Source organism: Phyllobates terribilis, unplaced genomic scaffold (assembly GCF_046119375.1).
Source record: "Phyllobates terribilis strain yellow unplaced genomic scaffold, ASM4611937v1 Scaffold_4__5_contigs__length_816908805, whole genome shotgun sequence".
In the NCBI taxonomy this organism is placed as follows: Eukaryota; Metazoa; Chordata; class Amphibia; order Anura; family Dendrobatidae; genus Phyllobates; species Phyllobates terribilis.
This window is the reverse complement of record NW_027362764.1, coordinates 86,462,893-86,481,038: the sequence shown is the minus strand read 5'-3', so window position 1 is coordinate 86,481,038 and position 18,146 is coordinate 86,462,893.

The window sequence follows — 18,146 nt, the reverse complement described above, 5'->3', positions numbered from 1 at the left end:
CTAAACCAACTCTGCTGCATTCACACCAGCTCCAGAGGTTCTGCACTGCAGCGGCAGCTCCATATAGCCGCATACCACAGGTGGCGTCACAAACTGTATATAAGAACTTTAATTCCCCTGTAAATATTCGCCTTTTATTGACCGCCCTGGGTCACGGACTGGGTCACCGCCACTGTGACATCTCCCTTAGCAACGACCGGCCCGGCACCAAGTACCCCAAGGCCCAGGGGGCGCGTCAGTAGCGAGTGGACACAAAACTCACAAACAGAATTACAGAGACAAAGAGTAGGAGTTAGGTACTGGTTCAGACACTGCAGGAAAAGGGAAGGATCGGACATAGAGACAAACAGGTAACAGTCTAGAACACAGTTCAGACAGGAACTGACACAGGAACGAGATACAGGAACGAGCCTGGGCATTAGGCCCCCAGGGTGGCGGAAATAGACTAGAAGTCACAGATACAGGTAATGGGCCTGGATACTCAGTCCCCAGGGTGGCAGAAATAGACTATAAGTCACAGATACAGGTAACGGGACTGAGTACTCTGCCTCCAGAGTGGCAGAAACAGACTAGAAGTCACAGATACAGGTAACAGGCCTGGGTACTCAGCCCCCAGGGTGGCAGAAACAAACTAGAAGTCACAGATACAGGTAACGGGCCTGGGTACTCAGCCCCCAGGGTGGCAGAAATAGACTAGAAGTCACAGATACAGGTAACGGGCCTGGCTACTCAGCCCCCAGGGTGGCAGAAACAGGCAAGATTCAGGACAGGACCTGGCAACTCACAATTGCCCAGAACACACTGTAAGAAAGTGTTGCTCAGGCACTTCCCACTGAGTGGAGGAGGTTTAAGTGTCCAGTAACTCACAGCAATGCCAGCATGCCGCCAGGGATGTTACACTGATGCTGGAATCACTCTTTGCCTTTGACCTAGTCCAGCCTTCTGTTCACACTTCACTGTAAGAAAGTGTTGCTCAGGCACCTCCCACTGGGTGGAGGAGGTTTAAGTATCCAGTGACTCACAGCAATAGGCTGGGGACGCATTAGGACTGTGCACACTGTAACTTTAAGAATCAGGAAGTTACAGCGCCGCCGCCCTAAGCCAGCAGACAAGAGACATGCACACAGCAAGTAGAGGAGCATAGTGCACAGCCTGGACTGGTAGGGAAGTTGGCGGTCTTGCATGGTGGGAGATAGTAAGCCATGCCAGCACACCGCCAGGGATGTTACACTGATGCTGGAATCACTCTTTGCCTTTGATCTGGTCCAGACTTCTGTTCACACTTCACTAGGTCTCATTACCCTACATACACAAGAGGTATCAAAGCATATTCATCTCTGCCCACATAGACTGACTGACCGCTGCAGCTTGTACTGAGGAGTTGGAGATTTCAGTAGAAGCTGGAAGGAAGGACACTGTGGAGCTGCCAATCAGGCTAGGTGGGTGGAGATTTAACTGCAACGGGGAGGAGAGACACTGAGAAGCTGTCAATCAGGATAGTTGCACAGAGATTGAGTTTAAATTGTCAAAAAGAATTATTACTAGGTAAGAATTAAACTTTTGAAATTCAAGTTCACCAGTTTTGCCAATCCCCCCCCCAAAAAAATCAATTTTTAAAGAACTATAATTATTAAATGTAATGCACACGCCCGGGCTGAGTGGCGTGTGCGTGTATATGTAGTGATTCTACTGGACCGTGCCGGAGAGTGAATGCCTGGAGGGGCGTAACTAAGTATCCACCCGATCCGACCAGGGTCGCATGACAGCATACGACACCAGTGCACCAAGGAGGAACCGAGCAGAGGGACCAGGTGCTACTCCAGGACAGACCCCGGACACGGCTGTTGACCCACACAGGGGAATACAGGAACAGGCAGGCTAGGCTGGCACACAGACTGCTGAGCATAGGCAGACACGGATGGTATGCAGACTGGCGGATGCTGGCAAGCACGACTGGTATGCAGGCAGGGAGGTACTGGCAGGTACGACAGGTTGGAGCACCGAGTGGATAGGACCCAGTACAGACTGGGACTCAGGAACAGAACCGCAGACGCGGTGGACAAACAGCAGAGTGAGGCCTCCCAGACCGGCGAGCAAGAGCAGAACAAGACGAGACCGCCTGGAGCGGTGAGCGAGAGAAGAGCAGAACAAGGCCGCCTGGAGCGGCGAGCGAGAGAGGAGCAGGACGAGACTGCCAAAGCAGCGAGCAAAGGGTCAGAGCAGGACGAGACTGCCGAAGCAGCGAGCAAAGGGTCAGAGCAGAGCGAGACTGCCGGAGCAGCGAGCAAAGGGTCAGAGCAGAGTGAGACTGCCGGAGCAGCAAGCAAAGGGTCAGAGCAGAGCGAGACTGCCGGAGCAGCGAGCAAAGGGTCAGAGCAGAGCGAGACTACCGGAGCAGCGAGCAAAGGGTCAGAGCAGAGTGAGACTGCCGGAGCAGCGAGCAAAGGGTCAGAGCAGAGCGAGACTGCTGGAGCAGCGAGCAAAGGGTCAGAGCAGATCGAGACTGCCAGAGCAGCGAGCAAAGGGTCAGAGCAGAGCGAGACTGCCGGAGCAGTGAGCAAAGGGTCAGAGCAGAGCGAGACTGCCAGAGCAGCGAGCAAAGGGTCAGAGCAGAGCGAGACTGCCGGAGCAGCGAGCAAAGGGTCAGAGCAGATCGAAACTCCCGGAGCAGCGAGCAAAGGGATAGCAGAGGGGACAGGGCTCTGTTCACACGGAACAGACTGGAAGGGAAAGGCAGAACCAGGTACACACAGGATACTTGCAATGAAGTAGCGAGTGGACTCACAAACGGGAGTACAGGGACAACGAGTAGGAGTTAGGTACGGGATCAGATTCTGCAGGAAAAGGGAAGGTACGGACATAGAGAAAAACAGGTAACAGGCTAGGAGAGTATTCAGACAAGAACAGACACAGCAGCAAGATACAGGAGCGGGTCTAGGTATGCGGCCCCTAGAAGGCGGAACGAAAAGGCTAGGAGCGTGTTCAGACAGGAACAGGCAAGATACAGGAACGGGTCTAGGTATGCGGCCCCTAGAAGGCGGAAAGAACAGGCTAGGACGGGAAAGGCAGAACCAGGTACACACAGGATACTTGCAATGTAGCAGCGAGTGGACTCTAAACTCACAAACGGGAGTACAGGGACAATGAGTAGGAGTTAGGTACGGGATCAGATTCTGCAGGAAAAGGGAAGGTACGGACATAGAGAAAAACAGGTAACAGGCTAGGAGTGTATTCTGACAAGAACAGACACAGCAGCAAGATACAGGAGCGGGTCTAGGTATGCGGCCCCTAGAAGGCGGAACGAAAAGGCTAGGAGCGTGTTCAGACAGGAACAGGCAAGATACAGGAACGGGTCTAGGTATGCGGCCCCTAGAAGGCGGAAAGAACAGGCTAGGAGCGTGTTCAGACAGGAACAGGCAAGATACAGGAACGGGTCTAGGTATGCGGCCCCTAGAAGGCGGAAAGAACAGGCTAGGAGCGTGTTCACACTGGCCTGGAAATACAGCCTCCAGGATAGGCAGAAGACAACAGACTAGAAGATAGTTCAGACAGGACACAGTTCAGACACGGGAACTGATACCGCAAGGTAGGAAATATAGACAGGACCTGGCACATCAGTGACAGAAGCCAACTGACAGAACACAATGCTCAGGCATGGATTCCAGGGAGGAGCTGGGTTAAATACCAGGTGACAGACAGCAATAGGCTGAGGATGCCAAGGGGTGTGCCTGCAGCAGCTACAAGAAGCAGGAAGTGATCGGGCGCCGCCCTTAAGCAGCAGAAACAGAGGCAAGCAGACAGCATGGAGGGAAGCCAGGCTAGCAGACTGGACTGGAGATCAAGTGCGCGCTCTTGCACAGTGGGAGATGGACCACTATGCAAGGACGCCGCCAGGTATGTTACATTAAAATTGCCCTGAAAATACGTATTTGACAATTTGAGGTCTGCTAGGACTTTTCCAACTAATTTCAAACTCTTTAAATCAGCCTTAGTAATTTCAAAGTGGCCTCAACATTCATTATGTGGCTATGGGTAAACAGGTGGTATCTGTTCTTCACTATTATGCTGTCACACACGATCTGTAATGTTTTTTCAGTGTTTTATGGCTTTTTTCTCTGTGGTTAAGCTGTAACCTGTGACATCTTCTTGCAATGTAGATTCACCATAAAAATGACTGCTGCATTCCCTGCCTCTGCTTTTATACAGGCTATACATACATTTGTAATCTATTATCAATTACCATCTATTTATCACATAAAAATGGCCGCACTCCCATTTCAAAAAGGTGAAAAAATAGTATTTATTTCAAGCCTATGTACTCAATGTTTCGGTTCTGGCAATGAGCCTTTCAGACTCACTTGAGAAAGGAACATTGCCAGAGCTGAAACCTTGTGTACATATTTTTTCATCTGTTAGAAATCAGAGTAATGTCATTTTTTTTATTTTATATATTCAGTAATCTAGTGGTCCGGACCTTGTGGCTTTCACACCCACTCTATCTGATTAGTGCTGCTTTATCTTTCTTTTTAAATATCTATTCATCCATCCACCTATCTGTCAATCTGTCCATCCATCCATGCACAGTTTAATCCTGGAAACCCTTGTAAAATGGAGACAACTGAGATACCAAGATAACTTCCCACACTACTTTATGATATTTGGCTTTAAAACTAACGACTTCTATTGGCAAAGTAATATACATAGGATGCATAAGTTAAATAAAATCATCACACAATGTTTATTGCTGTGAAAATGATGAGAATGGACATCGCAAACTATAAATCTACTTTGTGGGAACTCTATGGGCCAGTTCCTGTTGTCTTACTGTCCCAGGATATTCATGGTCCCTGGGAGAAATTAAAGTTAAAAGTACCATAATTAAAACAACTATAATAGTATATATATAAATATAAAAATATATATATATATATATATATATATATATATATACACATATATATATATATATATATATATATATATATATTTAAACTGTATATACATACACTGCTCAAAAAAATAAAGGTAACACTCAAATAACACATCCTAGATCTGAATGAATAAAATATTCTCATTGAATACTCATTGAATGCTTTATTCTGTACAAAGTTGAATGTGCTGACAACAAAATCACACAAAAATGAGCAATGGAAATCAAATTTATTAAAAAATGGAGGCATGTGTTTGGAGTCACCCCCAAAATTAAAGTGGAAAAACCCACTACAGGCTCATCCAACTTTGATGTAATGTCCTTAAAACAAGTCACAATGAGGCTCAGTATTGTGTGTGGCCTCCATGTGCCTGTATGACCTACCTACAATGCCTGGGCATGCTCCTGATGAGGTAGCGGATGGTTTCCTGGGGGATCTCCTCCCAGGCCTGGACTAAAGCATCCGCCAACTCCTGGACAGTCTGTGGTGTGGTGGTGGATGGAGCGAGACATGATGTCCCAGATGTGCTCAATCAGATTCAGGTCTGGGGAACGGGCGAGCCAGTCCATAGCCTCAATGCCTTCATCTTGCAGGAACTGTTGACACACTCCAGCCACATGAGGTCTGGCATTGTCCTGCATTAGGAGGAACCCAGGGCCAACCGCACCAGCATATGGTCTCACAAGGGGTCTGAGGATCTCATCTCGGTATCTAATGGCAGTCAGGCTACCTCTGGCGAGCACATGGAGGGCTGTGCGGCCTTCCAAAGAAATGCCTCCCCACACCATTACTGACCCACTGCCAAACTGGTCATGCTGAAGGATGTTGCAGGCAGCAGATCGCTCTCCATGGTATCTCCAGATGTCTGTCACATGTGCTCAGTGTGAACCTGCTTTCATCTGTGAAGAGCACAGGGCGCCATTGGCAACTTTGCCAATCCTGGTGTTCTGTGGCAAATGCCAAACGTTCTGCACGGTGTTGAGCTGTGAGCACAACCCCCATCTGTGGACGTCGGGTCCTCATACCACCCTCATGGAGTCGGTTTCTAACCGTTTGTGCAGACACATGCACATTTGTGGCCTGCTGGAGGTCATTTTGCAGGGCTCTGGGAGTGCTCCTCCTGTTCCTCCTTGCACAAAGGAGGAGGTAGCAGTCCTGCTGCTGGGTTGTTGCCCTCCTACGGCCCCCTCCACGTCTCCTGGTGTACTGGCCTGTCTCCTGGTAGCGCCTCCAGCCTCTGGACACTACGCTGACAGACACAGCAAACCTTCTTGCCACAGCTCGCATTGATGTGCCATCCTGGATGAGCTGCACTACCTGAGCAACTTCTGCGGGTTGTAGAGTCCATCTCATGCTACCACAAGTGTGAAAGCATAACCAACATTCAAAAGTGACCAGAAAATCAGCCAGAAAGCATTGGTACTGAGATGTGTTCTGTGGTCCCCACCTGCAGAACCACTCCTTTATTGAGGGTGTCTTGATAATTGCCAATAATTTCCATCTATTGTCTATACCATTTTGCACAACAGCACGTGAATTTATTGTCAATCAGTGTTGCTTCCTAAGTGGACAGTTTGATTTCACAGAAGTTTTATTTACTTGGAGTTATATTCTATTGTTTAAGTGTTCCCTTTATTTTTTGAGCAGTGTGTATATATATATATATATATATATATATATATATATATATATATATATATATAAATGTAAAAATGAAAATGTTCTTACAAAGTTTTAAAAGGACCCAGCTGTTACACAATTCTAAAATAACTCAACAATAAAGAAATGTATAGATTATAGATATTGTTCCATTACTATAAACGGTATATGATATGGACACTCATTGGGTTCCATTACTAGAAAAATTTACAGTATTTGGTCCTATTTTTATTTATTTTTTGTCCTGTTTACACATTTTCAACCATATTAACTATAAGAATGAAAATATTTAGATTAAAGGATGCAACAATTGTTTAGATGTCTATAAAGGGGATATCTAGGAATCTTTTTTTTTATTCTAAAGTCTTGCAGTGACATGACTAAAACAATGAACACACCCATACTCACCACCCTTGGGTCCAGCACTGCCTTTCCGACACTGCTCTGGTCTTAGGCTGTGGAGGTGACATCACCTGACTACAGTGCACATCACCGATGTGGGCAAGCACTGAACTCAGTGATTGGCTGCAGTGATTAGTGATGTAGACGTGACATCAGAGCTGCTGGCAGTAAAGAAAGACCGTAGCAGCATCAGAGTGGCAGCGCTGGATTTTGGAAAGGGGAGTGTGGGTGTGTTGAATGTTTTCAACATGTGCAAGCCTCAAGAATAAAAAATGGTAAAACTCTTTAAGTAAGTAAGCTAGACCACCATTTGTGGAAAATCACAATGTATTTGGTCACTAAAGGTTGGTAAAACCCAATGATTTTGGGACCAGATTAGCATTTCATTTATATGAGATATGTATCTGACTTTTGTTCAGATGATATATTCAATTTCAATTTCAATATGTCCTATTCTTTGTTTTCAAGGGAATGGCACAGTGTCAGAGGTAGCCATTGACAACAAATATACACGTTGCCTATCCAAGTTTTCTGGTGTATGTGGGGAATCAGGCGGAATAGCTGAATGAACACTCTGTTGAAAGTCCATCACCAGCATAAGTACCACAATCCTCACATTGGTAAAGGGCATCTATCAGTAGGATCAACCCTCCAAAGCCGTCTATATGGGCATATAGGTCCTAGACATTTGAATCAAATGATACCTTGATATCTGCGATCGGATGAATGATTCCATAGAAATCCATGTTTTTCTTATATGCAAATGAGCTGAAAAGATCTCTGTTCCAGAGCCCGTCTCCAGAGCTGATTGTAATCTCTAGCCACGCCCCTGTATGTAAATTGCTCCCCTCTCCTTATGTGTCTAGAATGTATGGGCTCCTGGTAGGGTAGAAGCCAAAATGTATTGGCTCCTGGTAGGTATTCCCATGTGACAACATACCTACTAGGAGCCCTTTCTTTCTAGAATTTACCCTACCAAGAGCACAAATATTCTAGCACCTACCCTACCAGGAGCCCATATATTCTAGCATCTACCCTACCAGGAAACCAGTCTAGCACCTACCCTACCAGGAGTCGATTCATTCGAGCACCCACCCTACCAGGAGCCCAAACATTCTAGCATTTAGCCTACCACGAGTTTATTCAATCTAACATCTACCCTACCATGAGCCCAGTCTAGCACCTACCCTACCAGGAGCCCAAACATTCTAGCATTTACCCTACCATGAGTTCATTCATTCTAGCATCTACCCTACCAGGAGCTCAGTCTAGCATCTACCCTACCAGGAGTCCATATATTCTAGCATGTACCCTACCAGGAGCCCATATATTCTAGCATCTACCCTACCAGGAGCCCATACATTCTAGCATCTACCCTACCAGGAGCCCATACATTCTAGCATCTACCCTACCAGGAGCCCATACATTCTAGCATCTACCCTACCAGGAGCCCATGCATTCTAGCATCTCCCCTACCAGGAGCCCATACATTCTAACATCTACCCTATCAGGAGCCCATACATTCTAGCATCTACCCTACCAGGAGCCCATACATTCTAGCATCTACCCTACCAGGAGCCCATACATTCTAACATCTACCCTATCAGGAGACCATACATTCTAGCCACATGAGGAGAGGGGAGCAATTTACATAGAGGATTTTTTTAACCCCAGCATCTGTCATCAAGGGAGACTTCAGACTCCCATTACACATTGAATGGTCGACCTCTCCTTCTGAAATTAGCATGATAGGCTGCCATCATTTATGTAACCTTCATGGACACCTTTGACATGTGTTCTAAAAAGGGGGTCTTGTCTATCTCCACTTGTTACTGGTCCCACATATAAGACCACGTTCTTCTAAATAAATAATAAGAGTTCCATTACTATTTCTTGCTTTCCCTAAATTATTCTTTAATTTACTGCGATTATTAGTGGATTTATTTTAGATTGAATGTTGTCTGTTACAGCCTTCCAGATGAATGGCGACACCACCAATTATGTGACAAATCCCAGCCTGATGCCAAGTGGATGTCACATCTATATATTGCCAGAATGTAGGAGCCAAAGCAGTAAGTAAACTCAAGGGAAAAAAAAAAATTAAAAGAACGTTTAGAAAAAGATAAAAATAAATCACCTTCATAAATGGAATTCACCAAGCATGTAAGAAATACCAGCAAAGTTGTTTTAAAGTGTAGTGTTTTCCCAATGAAGCCAGACTGGAAGATGTAGTCAAAACTTGTGAGAGCCAGAGGATTTGGTTTTTCAAACTCCTTCTCTCCACTGCACTGGAGACAAAAAAAAACATAATAAAATACACAGTTTAAAAATGTCTCAGTTGAATAGTTAATATTCTTCAACCGAGAAACTTTTTTATAGTTTCCACTAAGATGAGTGATGATTTTTGTTACAAAAATGTTTAGCTTCTAATAACGACTCCTTTATAGGATTCTCCATCATCTTCCTCATCATCGTCATCATCATCCGTTAGTGTCTCGACACCGGCAGACTTTTTGTAGCCCCAAGGCTTAAGATATAGTGTCCAAGGAGACAAGCTTTTCAGACTCCGCTACTTAAAACCTGCCTGTGTTTTTTTTTTTAATAGCTTTGTTAGTTTAATAATAATGTATTGTTTGCAAAATATATGAAGAACATTTGTATTCTTGATCAGCAGTCTAAAAATTCTTGCAAGATGCTATACAAACATTAGTAAATTTGATTAATGATCTTCACCACAGCTCTATAGACTAAAGTTATTTTCATTTATACACACACCAGGGGTGGGCACTTTGTTACATACCAGCGGATAGCAAATTCCTCACTAGATTAGAAAGAATTTGTTATTTCTTTGCTATGATTGGATGTGTTTATATACATTTAAGTTTAATGTCTAGAAAAAAGAAAATCGCACTAGATTTTAGATAATGGGAAAATTGTATTTTACATTATAGTTGTTTCACATTTTAAATGTTACTTAAAAACTAAAAATAATTATTAAGCAAATAAATACTAGAAAAATTATTTATTTACTGTCTTAAAAGGGTTGTCCAAGATATCGATGACTTTTCATTAGGATAAGTCATCAATATCAGATCGATGGTTGGTGGGTTCAACACATGGCAACCCCAACAATCAGCTGTTACAAGGTCTGGTGGTCCCCAGAGGTGCACAGTATAACAAGTCATTTACTTCCAGATACTGAATAAAGTATGAAGTCAACTTTGAAATTATTAAGCTGGCAAAAAACATTTTCTACCATTTGCTTTTATGCCTTATTTTCACTGCTAAGTGTGAATGCGTTCTCAATAGGGTGGGAGGAATAAGCTGCTGCCAGACACATTGCTGTTGGCTTACAGTGCTGGCCAAAAGTATTGGCACCCCTGCAATTCTGTCAGATAATACTCAGTTTCTTCCTGAAAATGATTGCAATCACAAATTCTTTGGTATTATTCTCTTCATTTAATTTGTCTTCAATGAAGAAAACACAAAAAGAATTGTCCTAAAGCCAAATTGGATATAATTCCACACCAAACCTAAAAAAGGGGGTGGACAAAAGTATTGGCACCGTTTGAAAAATCATGTGATGCTTCTCTAATTCGTGTAATTAACAGCACCTGTAACTTACCTGTGGCACCTAACAGGTGTTGGCAATAACTAAATCACACTTGCAGCCAGTTAACATGGATTAAAGTTGACTCAACCTCTGTCCTGTGTCCTTGTGTGTACCACATTGAGCATGGAGAAAAGAAAGAAGACCAAAGAACTGTCTGAGGACTTGAGAAACCAAATTGTGAGGAAGCATGAGCAATCTCAAGGCTACAAGTCCATCTCCAAAGACCTGAATGTTCCTGTGTCTTCCGTGCGCAGTGTCATCAAGAAGTTTAAAGCCCATGGCACTGTGGCTGACCTCCCTAGATGTGGACAGAAAAGAAAAATTGACGAGAGCTTTCAACGCAAGATTGTGCGGATGGTGGATAAAGAACCTCGACTAACATCCAAACAAGTTCAAGCTGCCCTGCAGTCCGAGGGTACAACAGTGTCAACCCATACTATCTGTCGACGTCTGAATGAAAAGGGACTGTATGGTAGGATACCCAGGAAGACCCCACTTCTTACCCCGAGACATAAAAAAGCCAGGCTGGAGTTTGCCAAAACTTACCTGAGAAAGCCTAAAACGTTTTGGAAGAATGTTCTCTGGTCAGATGAGACAAAAGTAGAGCTTTTTGGGAAAAAGCATCAACATAGAGTGTACAGGAAAAAAAAAGAGGCATTCAAAGAAAAGAACACGGTCCCTACAGTCAAACATGGCGGAGGTTCCCTGATGTTTTGGGGTTGCTTTGCTGCCTCTGGCACTGGACTGCTTGACCATGTGCATGGCATTATGAAGTCTGAAGACTACCAACAAATTTTGCAGCATAATGTAGGGCCCAGTGTGAGAAAGCTGGGTCTCCCTCAGAGGTCATGGGTCTTCCAGCAGGACAATGACCCAAAACACACTTCCAAAAGCACTATAAAATGGTTTGAGAGAAAGCACTGGAGACTTCTAAGGTGGCCAGCAATGAGTCCAGACCTGAATCCCATAGAACACCTGTGGAGAGATCTCAAAATGGCAGTTTGGAGAAGGCACCCTTCAAATATCAGGGACCTGGAGCAGTTTGCCAAAGAAGAATGGTCTACAATTCCAGCAGAGCATTGTAAGAAACTCATTGATGGTTACCGGAAGCGGTTGTTCGCAGTTATTTTGGCAAAAGGTTGTGCAACCAAGTATTAGGCTGAGGGTGCCAATACTTTTGTCCGGCCCTTTTTTTGAGTTTTGTGTGAAATTATCAATGATTTGATTTTTGCTTCATTCTCTTTTGTGTTTTTTCCTTGCAAGCAAATTAAATGAAGATAATAATACCAAAGAATTTGTGATTGCAATCATTTTCAGGAAGAAACTGAGTATTATCTGACAGAATTGCAGGGGTGCCAATACTTTTGGCCAGCACTGTATCTGTCTAACAGAGAAAGATAAATAGGGAATCCAAACAATATGTGTAACAAAACAAAAAAAACTATATTTATTAAAGAACATTAATATTAATCAATAGTTATTGTAAATGCAATAAAACCATTCTAGAAACCAAAACATAGCAAGTATCTTACAGATACTGAGGGATGTCTATATTGATCAAATAGACCGAGGGAGGTAATGAGTAGTGTTGAGCCACCCCCGTAGTGTTCGGGTTCGGTTCGTCGAACACCGGCATGTTCGTCGAACAGTTCGTCGAACGGTTCGTCGAACACTGTCGAACACCGTCGAAAAAACCAATGGCAGGCAAACAAAAACACATAGAAACACATAGAAAACACATAGAAAACACCTTCAAAGGTGTCCAAAAGCTGACAAACTGCACAGAATAGAATAGAATATAATAGAATAGAGCATCACACATAAATTAGATAGATAGAAAAATGTCAGTCACATATATAATAAGTACAATGACCGTGTTGGTTACTGCACTTGTCATTTAGTGTTAAAATAAAGGATTTATTAAAAAAAAAAAATTGGCGTGGGGTTCCCCGCAATTTTGGTCTCTAGCGGAGGTTAAGCAGACAGCTGGGGCAGATGTTTGAAGCCTGGGAAGGGGGTAATACCCACGGAGCTTCCCAGGCTACTAGCTGAATACCTAGCCTTTACTAGCTATTAAAATGGGGGACCCAAAAAAAAAAATGACGTCCCCTATTTTAATAGCTACCAAAGGCTAGGCAGACAGCTGGGGGCTGATATTAATAGCCCAGGAAGGGTGCCATGAATATTGGCCCCCTCCCAGGCTAGAAACTCCAGCCATCAGTTGCCCCAGAAATGGCGCATCCATAGGATGCGCCAATTCTGGCACTTAGCCTCGCTCTTCCCACTGCCCTGTAGCGGTGGCAGTGGGGTAATAGGGTTGGGGTTGATGTCAGCTTATAATGCCAGCTGACATCAAGCCCAGGTTAGTAATGGAGAGGCGTCTATAAGACACCCCCATTACTAACCCCATAGTCAAAGTTTTAAAAACCACAAACACCCAGAATAAGGTCCTTTAATTGAAATAAAGACACATTACTTTAATGTTCTAAATTAAACCCTACTTACCGTATCGCCCATTCCAGCTGAAGCCAACGATCTCCTGCAATGAAAGTAAAATGATAAACCAACCTCATCCTTACCTTTCCATGGTTCCCAGGACAGCTTCAGCTCTGCTACATTGACATGACAGGCTGGAGCGCAGCAGAACGCTGCCATCCAGCTTGCCATGCCGCAGACACTGAGAAGCTCCTCAGTGAAGCTCCTCAGTGTCAGACTGTGACGGCATTCAGATGAGCTGAGTTCATGTCCAATGAACTCAGCTCACCTCATGCACGTCACTGACAGCGTGGGAGAATTCTCCTGAGCTCACCTCTTGAGCAGGAGAATTCTCCCACGCTGAGATGGCATTGAGATGACAGGCTGGATCACAGCAGAGCGCTACCATCCAGCTTGTCATCCTTCAGAGATACTGCAGAACGCAAGCATGCTTGCACTCTGCAGTTTCTCTGAAGCACTACCTGCAGTGTCTCTGAAGGATGACAAGCTGGATGGTAGCGCTCTGCTGCGATCCAGCCTGTCATCTTAATGCCATCCCAGCGTGGGAGAATTCTCCTCCTCAAGCGGCGAGCGCAGGAGAACTCTCCCACGCTGTCAGTGACGTGCATGATGTGAGCTGAGTTCATTGGACATGAACTCGGCTCATCTGAATGCCGTCACAGCCAGACACTGAGGAGCTTCACTGAGGAGCTTCTCAGTGTCTGCGGCATGGCAAGCTGGATGGCAGCGTTCTGCTACGATCCAGCATGTCATGTCAATGTAGCAGAACTGAAGCCGCCCTGTGAACCATGGAAAGGTAAGGATGAGGTTGGTTTATTATTTTACTTTTATTGCAGAAGACATTGGCTTCAGCTGGAATGGGTGATACGGTAAGTAGGGTTTAATTTAGAACATTAAAGTAATGTGTTTTTATTTCAATTAAAGGACTTTATTCTGGGTGTTTGTGTTTTTTTTTAACTTTGACTATGGGGTTAGTAATGGGGGTGTCTTATAGACGCTTCTCCATTACTAACCTGGGCTTGATGTCAGCTGTCATTATAAGCTGAAATCAACCCCAACCCTATTACCCCACTGCCACCTCTACAGGGCAGTGGGAAGAGCGAGGCTAAGTGCCAGAATTGGCACATCCTATGGATGCTCCATTTCTGGGGCAGCTGACGGCTGGTGTTTCTAGCCTGGGAGGGGGCCAATATTTATGGCACCCTTCCTGGGCTATTAATATCAGCCCCCAGCTGTCTGCCTAACCTTTGCTAGCTATTAAAATAGGGGGGACCCCACGTCATTTTTTTTTTGGGTCCCCCATTTTAATAGCTAGTAAAGGCTAGGTATTCAGCTGGGGGCTGACATAAGTAGCCTGGGAAGCTCCGTGGGTATTACCCCCTTTCCAGGCTTCAAACATCTGCCCCAGCCGTCTGCTTAACCTCCACTAGAAACTAAAATTACGGGGAACCCCACGCCAATTTTTTTTTTAATAAATCCTTTATTTTAACACTAAATGACAAGTACAGTAACCAACACTGTCACTATACTTATTATATATAGTACAGACCAAAAGTTTGGACACACCTTCTCATTTAAAGATTTTTCAGTATTTTCATAACTATGAAAATTGTACATTCACACTGAAGGCATCAAAACTATGAATTAACACATGTGGAATTATATACCTAACAAAAAGTGTGAAACAACTGAAAATATGTCTTATATTCTAGGTTCTTCAAAGTAGCCGCCTTTTGCTTTGATGACTGCTTTGCACACTCTTGGCATTCTGAGGTCCAGAGCACTCTGGAAGAGGTTTTCATCCAGGATATCTCTGTACTTGGCCGCATTCATGTTTCCTTCAACTGCAACCAGTTGTCCTGTCCCTGCAGCTGAAAAACACCCCCATAGCATGATGCTGCCACCACCATGTTTCACTGTTGGGATTGTATTGGGCAGGTGATGAGTAGTGCCTGGTTTTCTCCACACATACCGCTTAGAATTATCACCAAAAAGTTCTATCTTCATCTCATCAGACCAGAGAATCTTATTTCTCATAGTCTGGGAGTCCTTCATGTGTATTTGAGCAAACTATATGTGGGCTTTCATATGTCTTGCACTGAGGAGAGGCTTCCATCGGGCCACTCTGCCACAAAGGCCTGACTGGTGGAGGGCCGCAGTGATAGTTGACTTTGTGCAACTTTCTCCCATCTACCTACTGCTTCTCTGGAGCTCAGCCACAGTGATATTGGGGTTCTTCTTTACCTCTCTCACCAAGGCTCTTCTCCCACGATTGCTCAGTTTGGCTGGACAGCCAGGTCTAAGAAGACTTCTGGTGGTCCCAAACTTCTTCCATTTAAGGATTATGGAGGCCACTGTGCTCTTAGGGACCTTGAGTAATGTTGAAATTCTTTTGTAACCTTGGCCAGATCTGTGCCTTGCCACAATTCTGTCTCTGAGTTCCTTGGGCAGTTCCTTTGAGCTTATGATTCTCATTTGGTCTGACATGCACTGTGAGCTGTGAGGTCTTATATAGACAGGTGTGTGCCTTTCCAAATCAAGTCCTATCAGTTTAATTAAACACAGCTGGACTCCAATGAAGGAGTAGAACCATCTCAAGGAGGATCACAAGGAAATGGACAGCATGTGACTTAAATATGAGTGTCTGAGCCAAGGGTCTGAATACTTATGACCATGTGATATTTCAGGTTTTTATTTTTAATAAATTTGTAAAAATTTCTACATTTCTGTTTTTTCAGTCAAGATGGGGTGCAGAGTGTACTTTAATGAGAAAAAAAATGAACTTTTTAGAATTTACCAAATGGCTGCAATGAAACAAAAAGTGAAAAATTTAAAGGGGTCTGAATACTTTCCGTACCCACTGTATATTCATAGAGCGAAAACCATATACTTCCCTTAGTCTAAAATCTGTCCTGCAGGCTGTATTTTTTTTGGCCCACGACACCAGAACCACCACCCCTTTGTGGGTCCCATTATTCTGTATGGAGGACTATGTGGGGCCACTATTCTGTACGGAGGACTATGTCGGGTCCATTATACTGTATACTTGATGGCCCTCGACTTTGTCCAAGTTTTTCATTTTGGCCCTCTGTGTGTTTGAGTTTGACATCCCTGGTCTAAATGTATGCAAACAGCCTCGACGCGTTTCCCCTCCAGATAGCAGCTCATCCGGAAGCCAAGGGTAAGGATCCCCATAGGATGCTTGTGCGGTGGCTTATCTCCTTAAAGGGGTTATTCCATTCTCAATCCTCATGTTTCCTCCTTGTAAAATAATAACACTTATACTCACCTCTGATGCTGGCACCGTTCCATCACTGTTGGTACTGGCTCTCCCGGGGATCATATAAAATTGTTATTGTTATGTCTCGTGATCTCTGTGGCCAATCAGTGCTGACATCACTCTCCCCGCCTTCGAACAAATCACTTACATCTGGAGGAAGTGAGAGCTGCGGCTTTCCTCTGGATGTATTTGATATGTCTGAAGGAGATGAGAGTGAAGCGAGAACTTACTGGCCGCAGGGATCACATGACATAATAATGCCCTGGGAGAGCCAGTGCCAACACTGCTAGAATGGCACCGGAGGTGAGTATAGGTGTTATTATATTACAAAGGGGAAACATGAGGATTTAAAAGGGATTGTCTTAGTAGTGGAAGAACTAAAGGTTCGAGCATGTGTAAATCCAGCATGCCAGCCTTTTTATTCCCCCATATGAGTAGGGGAAGATTCAGAACACCACCCTACACGAATTGGATGATCAATTGGTCCCATTCAAATTCTGAACATCTTCAAATCTTTTCCATCATCTATAGATGGTCACCAAAAATGAGATGGCCTTATATAAATGGAGGAAGAGGTTGAAGGAAGTTACTGAAGAGCAGTATATTAAAAGAGATGTAAGTATACAAAATAGGACAACTAGATTCATCACAATTATTCTAATAGATATATATAATTAATGAGGAAGTTCCAAAACCTTATAGACTAATTCTCATTCCCCATTACCATAAATCAAGTACCAGAAAATTACAAATATTTAAACAAATGTATTGTTTACAAAGTTTATTCAACAAAAAACAGACAACCCTCATAAAATATGCCCCTAAAAAAAGACCCATTTAAAATTTGAGGCAGTGTGGTCCATGGTATGATCTGATACAATCAATTATAGTTATTGCATGGACTTGATCCAATTTCCAATACATATATTATGAAATATATCTCAAATACACAAGATCCAAAGATAACACACATATATATATATATATATATATATATATATATATATATATGGCTAGTATATTATGGATCTAGTATATTATTAGTGGCTATCTACAATGTCATAAGGAACCAGTTTCTAGGTTGATAATAACAATATAAAGTACGTATTTGTCTCAGTAAGTCATAGAATTAAATTGGTTCTCCTTGCATAATAGCCATACAAAGTAGATCACAATAATAAAGTGTACAAAATTTTTTTTTTAAGTCATAGACCACAACATTGATATTTATGCATAAACATTATACAGACCATGTGCCATAACTTATGGAGCCACACTGCTCGTAGACACCAACGCGCGTTTCGCGTTCTGCTTCGTCGGAGGGTACTGAGGCAGTGTCTGCCTAGGTATTTATATCAGAAGTATATGCCAGTCACTTGTAAATCCTCGTGCTTTTGGGCGCGCGCCCACCGTTCATTGCGCATCATCCTCCCACGGCCGGCGTCCCGGAAGTCAGACTGCGCATGCCCGCGGGGTCTGACATCCGATTGGACGCCAGGCGGTGGAGGAGAGGCCAGCAACGACACGTTGCGCACGCGCACCACACGGGGGGTAAGCAGCACCATTTTAAGTTAGGGCAAAGTTGCCCACTGTCCATTTAAACGTACATAGATGACAGGAATGATAAAATAAGTTTCATATATTCAGTTGCTGCAAGTAGATGATGGTAGCTTCATTAACTACTTGTGTGGTAATTCATAATTGAGTCCAAGTTCAAATTCAGATTCAATGTCTTACTAATAAAAAGAATAACATTGTTCAAATC